This window comes from Haliotis rufescens, unplaced genomic scaffold, assembly GCF_023055435.1.
Source record: "Haliotis rufescens isolate VD_foot unplaced genomic scaffold, xgHalRufe1.0.p SCAF_5, whole genome shotgun sequence".
In the NCBI taxonomy this organism is placed as follows: Eukaryota; Metazoa; Mollusca; class Gastropoda; order Lepetellida; family Haliotidae; genus Haliotis; species Haliotis rufescens.
Window position 1 is genome coordinate 46416811 of NW_025964223.1, and position 16266 is coordinate 46433076.

Consider the following 16266-nt stretch of genomic DNA (forward strand, 5'->3'; position numbering starts at 1 on the left):
CAAAGCTGAAAAATCACATTCTTTCTCAGAATTGAACTTGGTTCTTTTCTGAATTGCAAAAGTTCGACTTTTAGAGAATCCACTAGTGTCCATCTCATTAAAATCATATCGTTTACTCTTTGCATCAAGAACCCATAGAATGGGACCACCCAGTCTAAATGAAGGATATGCCGGTTCTTGAGCAAAACAGATGTCATATACAACTCATATAAGGTTGCCTTTTACGCCCATTAGAATTTCTTTCGTGGGTTATTTGAGTCTGGGTATTCACCGACGTTGATGTTGCATATTTCTAAACCAAATTGGCTTCATTTCGTTACCTCATCGATTCGGAATATTCGTTGTGTACAAATGAAAACTCACACAGAATACACATGTTCCTTCGATTGAATTCCCTTGTCGGTGTAGATGCCATATCGCTCAAAAACAACAGCGTGAATAACGTATCCCAACACTACATGGCTAAGAGACGTATGGTAATGGAGTAAAATATCTTACTTTAAGTATATTGATTTGTAAAGAATACTTTCTGTGTAAATAATATAAGTCAATCCTCGAATGTAGAATGCCCTGACCCTGCATCTCACTTTGTACGGGTGTTTATTGAGCTATATATATATATATATATATATATATATATATACATGTGTGTGTGAGTGCGTGTGCGTGTGCGTGTGTATGTGCGTGTGCGCGCGCGCGTGTGTGTGTGTGCATGTGTGCGTGCGTGCGTGCGTGCGTGCGAGCGTGCGTGTGTGTAACTGAAGCGCACGTACACTTTTGTAACTATTCTTCTGGCCGGGAGGCACGGATCTCTTTTCCAAGCAGACGTATCTTACTCCGCCGAAATCGTACCATGGGTCAAATGGCTAAAAGTACTGCAAAAGCTTGTCTAAATGTCTAATGTACTTTAATTGGAATTAACCGCAGCGATTCCGATAACGTTAGCAATGTAAGTACGTGACACTGTGTGGGCTACGGATAATATGGGTTGGGAGATGGTCATGGCAACAGGTAATGCGGGTACAGAAAAGTGTGTGTGTGTGTGTGTGTGTGTGTGTGTGTGTGTGTGTGTGTGTGTGTGTGTGTGTGTGTGTGTGTGTGTGTGTGTGTGTGTGTGTGTGTGTGTGTGTGTGTGTGTGTGTGTGTGTGTGTGTGTGTGTGTGTGTGTGCGTGCGTGCGTCTGCGTGTGCTTGTGTGTGTCGGGAGGGGTGAGCGAGACTTGCTCTTTAGATTTTAAATAATTTATTCATTCGACGTTTGGAAACAAAATACATATTTAATCACTGTTATACCAAGGGATGAGATTAGCAAAACACAACAATTAATGTCCTGAAAAACATTTGGGATTAAAATTTGCAACATGTTTATTGACATTGTTTGAGTTTATTCATAATGCTATCTGTATCTCTAATAACAGTTCCTCGCTATGGCAATAAATATTTTACGGACGTATTGTACAGAAACGAGTGCAGCTATCTACAGCACAACATCGGTCGAAGCGTCTTGAAAAGATCTAATATCTTGACAACGTTTACTATACGATATCTCAAATTATTAACTTTCAGTGACATCATCCTATTGTTCTTAAGGTTTCTTAAAATAGTGGAAAGCCCACGAAGAAAGCTCACAGTGTCAATGCCCAAGGCATTTTCTCAGATAATGCCCCTGAGTTTCTAACTTAACCGAAGAGTGATACATCACCAAAGATAAACAAACATCGTTTTAATATGCATTATAATATTGACCTTTGAAAAGTTTCCTCACGATCCGTTTACATGAAATTTCTAAGACGTGAATCCAACATGCAAGCTCGCATATCATGTATCAGGATTGTAACCCACTGTTTTCCCACTGCAAAACCTGGGCAGGTGATGAAAAGGTGTTCAATCTTACATGTCAGTTGTCTTTCTCTCGCCCGCTGTCACCCAATTCGTTTTACACCGTGACTTGTGTATTGTTTCATTTAAATGTATTCCAGTAGGGTGTGTTTCTCATTCATGCTGGTATGTCTTGCATTTAGACATAAGTAAGTTAAACATTTTTTTCGGTTAAGGTAGAATATGTAGAACCGCAAGCGAAGGAACCTCTTTTCCTGAGCTTACGATGTTACCTGTTCAACCCAAACCGAGGGCGAGTGTTTTAGCTATAAATTAAGGAATTTCAAAATGAGTGTGATTTGAGTTTAAGGCCGATGTGAACAGTTTTGCAGTTATATCACGGCATGGTCATGTCGTAGGCATTTACCACGTTGGTGAAAGACGTGACCACGGGTGCTGAGCTTACAAACCAAAACTGACAAGAGGATAAAGTCATCGATATCCCCCGCTATGCTAAATACTATGTCGTGAATAAATATATTTAACTTGTTGCCATGGAAACTAGAACCATGTTTCTTCAAAACACTCCCATACCTTTAAAAGGCACCAATTCACCACTAGATCAAGTTAGTTGAAGAAATATTGTACGGTGTTCAAGATCTGCTGCGGAAACGAGCACTACCGCAATTTTTAGTCTGTCAAAGTTGTTGCCATGGAAATTCGAACAATATTTTCGTGAAAACTCCGAAACAATCAGAAGGCACCAGTTGACCACCAGACCTATCTATGTGAAACGTTTGGGGAAGAAATATTGTTAGCATGTTTTTCAAGATCTGCTCTGGAATCGACATCTGGTACGGTGTCCATTTTAATACTCCACGCAAAACCTGTAGAGGGGATAATAATCAGGAGAAATCTAGGATTGGAATCAGAGATCATATGATTCTGCACGGCTACAAAACGCAACTCTGCACAGGGATTTGCATAACCTCAGACGATTGACCCACGCGTCATGTAGAAGTGCCTTTTCTATAATTGCTTGATTATTGAGTATTATCATATGATTCTACACGGCTACAAAACGCAGCTCTGCACAGGGATTTGCATAACCTCAGACGATTGACCCACGCGTCATTTAGAAGTGCCTTTTCTATAATTGCTTAATTATTGAGCATTATCATATTATTCTACTCGCGTACGGCTCCAAAACGCAACTCTGCATAGCGAATTGCAACATCCAAGAGGATTGAACCACGCGTTATTTAGAATACCTTTTTCTACTGCATACGTATTGGGTATTGAACTGTAGTAGTACTCGTTGACAAAGTGTAGCATGCTTGTCATATGGTACGTACAGGTTTAATGAGTTGGTTATCTTGACGCTGACTGCATTTTGCCGTATTTCAAAATTCCCTTCTGCTACTTCTGGGGTGAGAGATTTGACACATTATGTGTAGTGGTGGTGGTATATTGCCAAAACAAACAAAAATGATATCGGTAAACGCGACAATGTTTTAAACGGATATGGGTGCCATTCACTGAGGCGATAATGTATTATGACGGCACTTTGACATTTGTTTGATTAGTGTGTGCGTGAGTTGTGTGTATCGCCGCTTTGAACAGTATATCCGGTATACATCATAGATTTTATGTGGGAGGAAATCCCGACGTGGTATAGAATGTGAACAGCTACTGATTTAGTGAAAGCCGCTGATATGTATACTGATATGTATGTTGCTGATCACATTTTGAATCGTAATTAGTACGAATCCGGCTTTCAAACTTTGGCACCCCTAGCTTTTAGTGACGTGATTCTGTACGGTGAATTGCGCCTAGGAGTGAGTGAGTGAGTGAGTGAGTTGGGCTTATCGCCGCTTTTAACAGTATTCCAGTGATATCACGGCGTGTTAGCCTTATGTGGGAAGAAAGCGCGAAGTGATGCAGGTCTCGGACGTTTACAAGTTCAGTGGAACCCACGAGCACGGGTATGGTGCTGAAAAACCTAGAAACATAATCGGGGCGAACCGGGATTCGAACCCACAATCATAGGTTTCTGGCATGCCCAAGGGACGCAACTCTGCACAGCCCGTGCCCCTTGCGCCTTGGAAGGCTGGGCCACTTCAACCTTGTGTTAAAAAATCATAGCGTCCTTTAGACGTAGAAGAACAATATGAAGGTTCGAATCCCACATACGCCCTGATTATGTTTCCAGGTTAATCACCACCCTTGCCTCGGGGTTTCACCATAGTTTATTAAATTACTTCGGACCTATTTCCATATTAAGCTGTTCAAAGCGTGGTTTTAATTATTAGAATTTTAACTGCCCCATTCAACCGAGCTTACCACATTTCTGGCAAACAGCGTTGACTAGATTTAACCTGAGTGAACCAGTGTTAACCAAGGATACCTTAAGGCAGTACCCAAAAGAGAATGCATAAAATGTACCATTTTTATTTCATGCAAGTAAAACGACCGGAAGGTTCCAAGTAACGGGTAGAACATCAAACAGAGATGCCGAATCACAATCAAAGTTGCATTATTGATCCTGAAGTATCTATAATCAATAATCGAAAGATAAAAGGCATATCGCAATATTCCAGCTATATGATGGCGGTCGGTTAATAATCGAGTCTGGACCATGTAATCTAGTGATTGATATCATGAGCAATGATCCACGCAATTGGGATACAATGACATGCATGAACCAAGTCAGCGAGCCTGACCACCCGAGCCAATTAGTCGCCTTACCCTGGACCCAAAACACCGGACCTTTCTCTCTGCACTTTAAACTCGCACCCTAGGCAACAAAATATTATGATTATGATATATGACTTCAATGCAAAGAAAAGTGTATTCTCAGCAGTTTCATGATTGACGTACCAGTGTCCTTACATGTTTCCAAGCTTCGTATTACATTGTTAACCTGCCTGCGGGTATCATTGAGTTTTCCGCTGATTATGAAACATATTTATCGGCTTTCATAACGTCAGTTTCGTGAGATCACAAAAATCCTATCTATTTCAACTGTTCACGTAACAGTCATATAGTTGATTTGTGATGGTTTTTACTGTTTCAGCAGACACAATATTTCCATATATATTTTCTGGGGTAAGTTTTGTTTAACTTAATATACGTTATTAAACTTTAGATGTCATTAAACAGTGAATCAGGTGACACGTTGACTGCAAAACATGAACAGTTTGCTGTTAGGATTATCCGCTGAAACAGGGATCCCATGAGTCGTAAAAGGCAAAATGGCGGGTAAATTATATGCATCTGTTAGGCCAAAGAACCTGCATATACTTTTAAATTGCCATGGAATGAGATCTTGAATGAATGGATCACTGAAAATTAGTGATGACACCAAGTGTTCGCAAAAAGGGTAAACATGTCCTGCCTACCGGTAGCATCCACCACTCACATAAGCTCCTGTTTGTCGCTGGACGCCACACGGCAGTTCATCGGGATGTAAACAACCCAGAAACCACAAATGTGGCCGCAATTACCAGGACGGCCTGTACCCTTCCCATGATACCCGTTTTGGTACATCGCTGTAACCACAGCATTACTCTTGTCCCACATCTAATGGTGCACTTGTCGATTTCATGTATATTGTAAAACATACATATGTATATCTTCTTAATATCACATCTGTGCAGAGTAAAATATATACATAAATACTATTGGGAAAGGCCATCTGAATAAAAACTAGTTAGCCTGCTACAAACAAGTTGTAAAACACAACTGTTTTACATTTCTAAATATATTAAATCTTGCTTATAGTAAATATGAAATCGTGTCCTACCTCCATTGTCAATATATATATTTTTGTTGTATCTGTTAGATGAGGGGCTGAAGCCCAAGTCTTTTTCATGAATAAAATATCTGTTCTGTTCTGGTGATAAGCTACTCCACTCTTAAAAGTTGGGCAACTATGTTTAAGGCTTGGGGAACAAGCGTTGGTGATGACCCTAGGTAAGGATGTTACTCAGCTTCCATAAATGAAGATTCAATGAAGGAGTTAGAAAAACTTATACTGTTAGACAGACGTGTTATCATTGCTGAACATATGGAAGACACAGGTCCTAGCCATGGATACATTGACACTATTATTCATGAATGTTCACAGATGAACAAGATATCTGCCAAAGTTTCTAAATTCTGATCCTCAGCAAAAAAGAACTGACATTGCAAGTGAAAATTTAGAGCTTATCGAGGAGGATCTCGTCAAATTAAAAATTAGATTAGTAACAGGTGATGAAACATGGCTCTACCACTATGATCCCGAGTCAAAACGTTAATGGCAGCATTCACTTCTCCGGCACCAATGACATTCAAGTATGCGGATGTGGGATGTGATCCTTGTTGATTATTTAGAAAGTTAACAGACGATTACCGGTCCCTACAATGCTGATTTGCTTCATCGCCTGAGAGATCATATTAAAGAAAAGCAGCGAGGAATGCAGACTGCTGGTGTTCTTCCCCTTCATGGCAATGCCTCTTCTCACACCTCTCGACTTGCAAATTGAAAGGCTGCTGTGCGACTATGTGGGTTCGAAGAGGTTCCTCACCCTCCATACTCGCCAGACCTGGCACCAAGTGATTTCCACCTGTTTCGTAAACTAAAAGAACACCTTCCTGGAAAGTGCTGTGACGACAACGATGACCTCAAGTCTGCTATGGATGGGTTTTTCAGGGTGGCTTCAGAAAACTTCTTCCTGATTTGAATTGAAACACTTTCCTGTCGATATGAGAAGTGTATGCAAAAGCAGGAGATTATGTTGAAATATAAAATTAAAAACACTTTCACAATTGTTGGTTTTCTTTGTTAGGCTTAGAACCTTTTGACCAACCCTCTTAAACACACCTGACAGTATCTTGAACCCACATTTTAATTTATGTACATTTGGGTGATTTAAAATATTGTCGTACAACATGTGTCTCCCGCGTAACATGATAGAATGATGTGAAATTAGCTAGTAAATGTTTGTTTTTTTATGATCCATAAGACTCCAGACAAAATATTTACAATTTTGCTTTACATTATGTTATCAATAACGATGTTCACATTAAAATAATTAGTTAACACAGAAGAAATATAAATTTCCTGCTTCAGGGCTCTTTAAGTCCTATGCACCCAGTGAGTATAACAACAAACGATCGATAAAATATATACACGCATAGGGCCCTATGAAATGGAACAGCATTATGCCGCGCACTGTAAAGATCACTCACGACGGAGCTTGGGACACCTGCATTACGATCTTCTACACAGAGCAGCACGCTGGGGAAACTCGTGCAGATTGAATGCAAAATGATTCTGGATATTTTGCCAATATTTTTCACAAAGAACGTTTGGAAGGTTTGAGAAAGTAGGGATGCGTCTTAAGTGAAAGAACATTCGAGTACATTAATGCGGGTCTCAGCGATTTCCATTCACGAACCGACAGTTATTAACAAAAGTCAGTTTGACTCTGAAAATGTAAGGAATATAATTCGATGTTAATGTAAGAGAACGTTGTCCTGAAATATCGAATTGTAGAAATGGATACATTTAATTTGAAATACAACTCCACCTAATAACCTTCAAGGTGTATTATACATCACGAAATATCAAGTTTCGTAAAATTTGAATGAGAGGTGTTTCAGTTTCATTATTTGCTAACATTGGCTTCACGTGTACGCAAAATTGCGTGATATCATCATTGTAAACAGTCATCATCATCATCATCGCCATCATCATCATTATCATCTTGTACAATTGCCAGTAAATCTTTTGAATGATAGGCCGAAACCAGTAGTCAGTGACGTACGTTTTCTGTTTGTTGTTTAACACCGCACTCACCATTATTGCAGCTATATGTCTGAACCTGGCATTCCAGGGACTGACATGCCTGACCATCCGATCCCGTTAGTCGCCTTTTACGACAAGCATAGTCCCCTCTTTCAGCATTGCTGAAGACCAATGTAGTCCAAAGTCCAAGGGTAAAGATATATGTATATCTGGTCACGTTATGTGTGTTTTGTTTGTTTGTTGTTTAATGCGACACTCAGCCATTTCAATCTGGATGATGGTGGTCTCTAGATAATAGTATTGGACCAACAATCCAGTGAGTAACGTCATGAGCATCGATCAACGCAATTAGGATACGATGACATGCATCAACCAAGTTTAGCCTGACCACCCGACCCCGTTAGTTTCCTCTTGCAAGTGAAGATGGTTGGGGACCAATATTCATACCCGGAACCGGGGGCACGGGTGGCCCAGTCGTCTAAGGCGCCGCGATTCGCTGTGCAGAGTTGTGTCCCTTGGGCACTCCAGAAACCTATGATTGTTGGTTCGAATCCCGGTTAGCCCCGATTATGTTTCTAGGTTTGTCAGCACCATACCCGTGCTCGTGGGTTTCACCGAAGTGGTAAACGTCTGAGACCTGCATCACTTCAGGCTTTCCTCCAACATTAAGCTGACACGCCGCGATATAACTGGAATATTGTTAAAAGCGGCGTTAAACCCAACTCACTCACTCACTCCTACCCGGAACCTCCACGGGGGACTTTATCCGTGATTGAGTGAGATATGAAAATATGGACTAAAGTGATAATCGTCCAGAGTGGCGTTAAACCAACAGCGTGTACATATCATACTCTTCGTCTTCCCCCGAAAATAAATACAAAATTAATATAAAAGAACATAATACACGCTTCAACATTCGGCTATAAATGATCATGGGTGGGTAAGTTAACGTACGATAGGTAGTTCAACAGAGCATAGTGTGTAGGCACACATGGATTGTAAATTATACACTCCAGATTTTGCTGATAAATATATACTCTTCAAAAAAAGAAACTTGACATAGATGTTAAACCCCTTTTTGCCAAATATCTAAAATAATTACATTAAATGAGAACCAAATAAGTCAAACAGAAAGATGATGTGTCTATAATTCGCGAAAACACATGCAAAGCACATAAACGTAGCGTTTGGGGATAAATTTACATCTTCATCCAAACGCAACCGCCTGTAAAAAAACGTGCAGCACAGGATCCTGCATTTCGGCATGCAGGCCCCCCTGCTGAATGGGTATAAAAATCCACATTAACGGCTGTGCATACAGTCCTTATAACGGCAGACGTCGGGGTGAACGTTACGCCCCCAACTGTGTGCAGCAGGTTGTCCCATTTGGCGGCGGGAGTGTCATGGTATGGGCCGGACTTCATCACGGTGGTAGGACGCCTCTCGTGCATGTGGCAGGTGCATTGACAGGTGTGCGTTACAGAGACTTGATCCTACAGCCTTACGTTTTTCCTCACGTTAACGCTCATGGCGGACAGTTCCAGCAGGACAACGCTCCACCTCATATTGCACGTGTTTGTCAGGACTTCTTACAGCACAACAACATCCAGACATTACCTTGGCCAGCCCGGTCACCAGATTTGTCCCTGATTGAGCATCTGTGGGACGAGTTGGATCGACGCGTTCGCAGAAGGAATCCACCGCCCCAAACACTTCCGGCGCTTCTTGATGCACTTCAGCATGAATGGCAGCACATCCAACAGCGTGTTATTGACAACTTGATTGCATCTATGGGTCGTCAGTGTCAAGCGGTGATTGATGCACGTGGTGGGCACAACCGATACTGACATTTTCTGCACCCCTGTGACATTAACTGTATCGTGTACGTGTGTCTGTCTAGGTGACACGATTAATGTTTTGAACATTGTGTACATTGATCTTCAAACAGTGTTTCAATTATGGTTTCTGTGTCCTATTTTGAAACAATCGCATAATATTACATTTTGAAAGTCAATGTCAAGTTTCTTTTTTTGAAGAGTATAGTTGCCTCTTAGAATGCTTGGTATTTGAGTTGCCAACTCCTTTATCGCTCAGTCAAGACTCTCCACGTCATCTACAACGCACTTTGAACATGTGTAGAATTACCAACCTAGGAAAGAATCATATTTTCAATAAAGGTGGAACGATTGCAGCAAGAGTCTGAATAACTGGCTCTAATAACGCAAAAGTCTATGACCATCGGCAACTAGAATTTCTATCCTGTGGCGTTAGAGGTGGGCACGTGTAGGCGTACATGTAACTAGAACACTCATGCTGAAATCCACCTCCCAATGCCCTACAGCTACGATACAGTTGTTTCTTTCATTGACAAAAATATCTGATTTTTTTTCACTTCTTTCGTTTTGTTCAATGATAAATATAGTCAAGGGTTTAACATCGGAATTGGAAGAAAAGTGTCTGGAGACATTTATACCTTTGGTGATTTATAAGGGCTTCAAAGCAATGCCTTCGAACACACAGCGACTAAACGTTACTTCATTTTAGCCTTTTGGCATCATTGTACCATCGGGTCTTCTTGGCCCCGTTCCATTAAGCGATTTTAGCGTTAAGTCCATCATAACTCCCATACTTTAACACTGACTAACGACAGCCATACTGCTCAGATTGCTTTGTGGAACTGGTCCCTGGACGTTAGTTGGATACACAGCAGCAACGTACAACGGACGCGGGATTGAACGAATAATATGACTGTTTAAGTTTCTTTTGCTAGTTTGTTTATTTGTCTGTCTGTTTGTTCAGCGCCGCTTTCGGCAATAGTCGAGCTGTATAACGGCTACCTGAAAATTGTTCTGGACCCCGATTTAACCAGTGATTGATATTATGAGGTACGTCTCACGTCGAAGGGGTAATAACCGTCTGCAATCTTGGGCTGAACGTACAGGAGCTCTGAATGATGCACAAATGGGTTCCGGAAACGTAGATCAACTATGGATCATATTCACTCAGACTGTTCTTTCACTGAAACTAGAAAACTGATTAAACAATACTTCTTTTCTGCTTTTATTGACTTTCATAAAGAGTATGTGAAAGTTATGTAAGTGTGCATATACCTCGATCCTACCGCTCTGCCTTCTCCAAATTTAGATCAGCTACTGCTCCTCCAAAGTTGGAAACAGGCAGATAAACGAATAGGATTGTGAATGAAAGAGTGTGTTTTCAGTGTAATGAATGTATTGCTGGATTGCCCCGTGAACGATGATTTGCGTGAAAGTTTATACGAAAAGGTCAGTTTTAGCTATCCCAACTTCCCAGAGTTAAGTAATACTGATAGACTTATCTTATTTTATAAAGATTATGTAGTTTTACAGCCCAAACCTGCTTTTTATTATCCAACAAAGAAAACATATTGCATATGGTCAGTGATCGGTGCTATATTTTGTATACTCCTTCTGCACTTAATATATTTATGTTGTATATACTGTGATATATTATAAGTCTCTCGTAACCCTTAACGGGTGGCTCAGTTGTATGTACTGTTATATGTATCTTTGTAAATATTTTTGTTTTTCTGTCTGTCTGTTAATCTGCCTGTCGAATCTGACCACACGATCCTTTAAAAAACCTCGTACGACAAGCACGGGTTGCTGGGGACCACTTCTAACCTTGACTCCCCATGTGTGCAGATAAAAAGGACTAATTGTTTGTTTAAGAAAGTCAAAATATTTAACTCTTTTGAAAGCTCATATATTGCCCGAATAATGATCGCCCGAATGGTATGAATTAACTCTTCACCTTTTGCATTAAACTTTGGTTGAACTTGATATCAAGGTTAGACATTGACACACGAACTGCTCTCGGAGACATCTCCGCAGATGTCTCAGACGACGATGTACGGCTTCGTATACGGCTTCACGTATGCTACAGTGCATGTTCTCCTCCTGAACTCGCTAAGAACGGGTATCGATCTTGTATCCAATCTAATCGCTACAGACGAAAGTGTTTGCGATTAAATGTATTGAAAACATATTTCCATTGAAATGCAGTAACACTAAACATAATGATCGGACAATTATATTAAATAGTTGAAAACAAATTTCATTAGGAATATGACACTTGAAGCATAATAAATGATATGCAAGGTATATGTAGATGACATTTGAAAACCACATGTGTCCTCAACTAATATATGGTATTGTGGAAACAATACCCGTACATTATATTTGACAGTGTAACATCTAATGTTTCTTTTTAAACGTGACGTGCAGACGGTTCTAATGCACAATATGCGCATAGTAAAACATGTTTTTTTATATGGATATGGAATTTTGCAAGCATTTTTTTACATACACAGTAGGACTAAATCGGCAATCCGATCTCCCGAACGATAAGAAGCGGTTTGGTAGCACTGTGGGTAAAGTGTTCGTCACGACCGAAGACCCGGGTTCGATTCCCTAATTGTGTACAATGTGTGACGCTAATTCATGGCAATCATCCCCGTGGTATTTCTGGAACGCTGGTACAATCGGCAAAGAAACGTTCATAAGACTTATTTACGAGTCTGTACGAAAGAAAGGACGACATGCCCATGTTTCACTATACCTGGGGGGCGGTCGGGTAGCCTAGTTGTTAAAGCGTTCGCTCGTCACGCCAAAGACCCGACTTCGATTCCCGACACGGGTACAATGTGTGAAGCCCATTTCTGATGTCCCCCGCCGTGATATTTCTGGAATATTGCTAAAGGCAGCGTAAAACCATACTCACTCACTCACACACTCACACACTCACTCACTCACTCACTCACTCACTCACTCATCGACTCACTCACTCACTCACTCACTCACTCACCGACCCACTCACTCACTCACTCACTCACTCACCGACCCACTCACTCACTCACTCACTCACTCATCGACCCACTCACTCACTCACTCACTCACCGACCCACTCACTCACTCACTCACTCACTCACTCACTTTCTCACTCACTCACTCACTCACTCACTCACTCACTCACTCACTCACTCACTCACCGACCCACTCACTCACTCACTCACTCACTCACTCACTCACTCACTCACTCATCGACCCACTCACTCACTCACTCACTCACCGACCCACTCACTCACTCACTCACTCACTCACTCACTTTCTCACTCACTCACTCACTCACTCACTTTCTCACTCACTCACTCACTCACTCACTCACTCACTCACTCACCGACCCACTCACTCACTCACCGACCCACTCACTCACTCACTCACTCACTCTACCTGGACTGCCAGCATGTCACGATCACATCACTCAACGGGTAGAGGTTTATAGCTATAACTCGAAAGAGGCGACCGGGTGGTCAAAGTTCGCTGACTTTGTTGGTGTACGTCATCGTATCCAATTTGAGTAGATCAGTCTCAGGATTATCTGATCTAGACTATTTTATGTACAGACCGTCGTCATATTGCGTTAAGCAAACACAACATGGTTGGAACGTGATATTTGATGACAAAAGGCGACATTTCCGAGATAAACTGAGCATGTTTACGAATCAGAGACCGAAACAGCTGTGTGACGTCACAATGATGCCTCCCGTCAATTCATACGTTATCGTTGAGCGTGTCGAGGATAACGTTACTGCGGAAATTTTCAATTATTTGACCGATAAATTAAGCATGTCTCCCGAGCCATACTCGAGCAAGAAGGCAACCACTTTGTTTCTACCTGTGTGACGTCAGTGCACCTGTAATTCTAAGTAGCGTTCACAATCTAATTGTGGACCATTGTAGTTGAGCGAGGCGGGGATTTAATGTCACTTTGAACAGTGTTTGAATAATATCATAGTGTGTCAGAATTGACAGAACCCACGACTTCCTGATCACCAGTTCTATGTTTAACTCCCATGTACACAACGGGACACGTATACCAATGTTGCAGTGACGTTTCAAGTCAATTTATATGATGACTTTTCAATAAATATATTTTGAACCAGGAAATAATTTAACTTCAACGTCATCAAAATGGTGTAATACTTTGACACGTATTGTGCCATGCCATATCTTTTGACACAAGCTGTGATATCCCTGAATATTACTAATAACGGCGTAAAACCATACGCACGAACTCACCCAGTCATCAGAACCACCGCTTGATGTATGGAAATGACAAATGAACCTTTCCCTCGTGTACCTGTTCAGATATTTGTTTAACGCAGGTGAACTCCTCGATTGTCCTTTATATTGGTGTATGGGATGTGTTTGCGAGAGGCAGTGTTTCCAATATTTATTGCAGTGTTAACGTGTTATTCGAGATAAAGGTGGCGTTATATTTGCAGGTTCAAATTGTTGCAGTGTTATTGGATGAAGGAGAATCAGCTATTGAAGATCAGACACTCGCTGTGTAGCATTTCGTCCTTTCGTCAGTAATTACTTGTAGTTGAATCCAAGTATTCCAGGGGGCACGGGGGGCCCAGTCGTCTAAGGCGCCGAAGTGATGTCCGCAAATGTCGACTACGCCAAGGTATAGTGTGTGAAGTTTTTCCGCGTATGTCGACAACGCCAAGGTATAATGGGGGAAGTGATGTTCGCATATGTCGACCGCAGCAAGGCTTAATGTGTGAGATGATTTCCGCATGTGTCGACCACACCGTAATATATTACGTGAAGTCCGCATATGTCGACCACACCCAGGTGTAATGTGGGAAGTGATGTCCGCATATGACGACCACACCAAGATGTAATGTGAGAAGTGATGTCCGCATATGTCGACCATACCCAGGTGTAATGTGGGAAGTGATGTTCGCATATGTCGACCACACCCAGGTGTAATGTGAGAAGTGATGTCAGCATATGTCGTCCACACCAAGGTATAATATGGGAAGTTATGTCCGCATGTCTCGTCCACACCCATGTGTAATGTGAGAAGTGATGTCAGCATATGTCGTCCACACCCAGGTGTAATGTGTGAAGTGATGTCAGCATATGTCGACCACACCCAGTTGTATTTTGTGAAGTGATGTCCGCATATGTCGTCAACACCCAGGTGTAATGTGAGAAGTGATGTCAGCATATGTCGTCCACACCCATGTGTAATGTGAGAAGTGATGTCCGCATGTGTCGACCATACCCAGGTGTAACATGAGAAGTGATGTCATCATATGTCGTCCACACCCAGGTGTAATGTGTGAAGTGATGTCAGCATTTGTCGACCACACCCAGTTATATTTTGTGAAGTGATGTCCGCATATGTCGTCCACACCCAGGTGTAATGTGAGAAGTGATGTCAGCATATGTCGTCCACACCCATGTGTAATGTGAGAAGTGATGTCAGCATGTGTCGACCACACCAAGGTATAAGGTGGGAAGTGATGTCCGCATGTGTCGACCACACCAAGGTATAAGGTGGGAAGTGATGTCCGCATGTGTCGTCCACACCAAGGCATAATGAGTGAATTCATGTCCGCATATGTCGACAACACCAGGGTATAATGTGTGCATTGATGTCCGCATATGTTGACCACAACAAGACTGCATGTGTGAAGTGATGTCCGCATATGTCGTCCACACCAAGGTATAATGGGGGAAGTGATGTCCGCATGTGTCGTCCACACCAAGGCATAATGAGTGAATTCATGTCCGCATATGTCGACCACACCAAGGTATAATGTGTGCATTGATGTCCGCATATGTTGACCACAACAAGACTGCATGTGTGAAGTGATGTCCGCATATGTCGTCCACACCAAGGTATAATGTGTGCATTGATGTCCGCATGTGTCGTCCACACCAAGGCATAATGAGTGAATTCATGTCCGCATATGTCGACCACACCAAGGTATAATGTGTGCATTGATGTCCGCATATGTTGACCACAACAAGACTGCATGTGTGAAGTGATGTCCGCATATGTCGTCCACACCAAGGTATAATGTGGGAAGTGATGTCCGCATGTGTCGTCCACACCAAGGCATAATGAGTGAATTCATGTCCGCATATGTCGACCACACCAAGGTATAATGTGTGCATTGATGTCCGCATGTGTTGACCACAACAAGACTGCATGTGTGAAGTGTTGTCCGCATATGTCGTCCACACCAAGGTATAATGTGTGCATTGATGTCCGCATATGTCGACCACAACAAGGTTGCATGTGTGAAGTGATGTACTCCACACCGAGGCTTAATGTGTGAAGTGATGTCCGCATATGTCATACACACCAAGGTATAATGTGTGAAGTGATGTCAGCATTTGTCGAACATGCATGGACAGATTTATTATTATTATGCGATATATTCTACTATTCGAGTCCAAAGTATCGTTCGTTGTTTTATGTAACGTTGAACCAGCAGGGGGATTGTTAAGTGGCCATATCTTCAGGATTCCAATATCACGCGACGTTTGAACCACGGACATTCTCCAAATCTGACAAGGATGTCATCTGTGGAATGAACGGGTACCCCTACTGCATACGCACTCGTGGCGAAATGGTTGGACCCGGATTGCAAATGAAGCCTCAGTTGTATGTTACACCATAAATAAATTTACCTATCTATATAAGAAAGTCAGACATTTTGTGAGCTACTAGTGACAAGGAAACTAATTCCAAGCCCCAATCAGTAGTTAAATGTTATTGTTGTCCATGCGAATAGCGAATTGATCTCCAAAG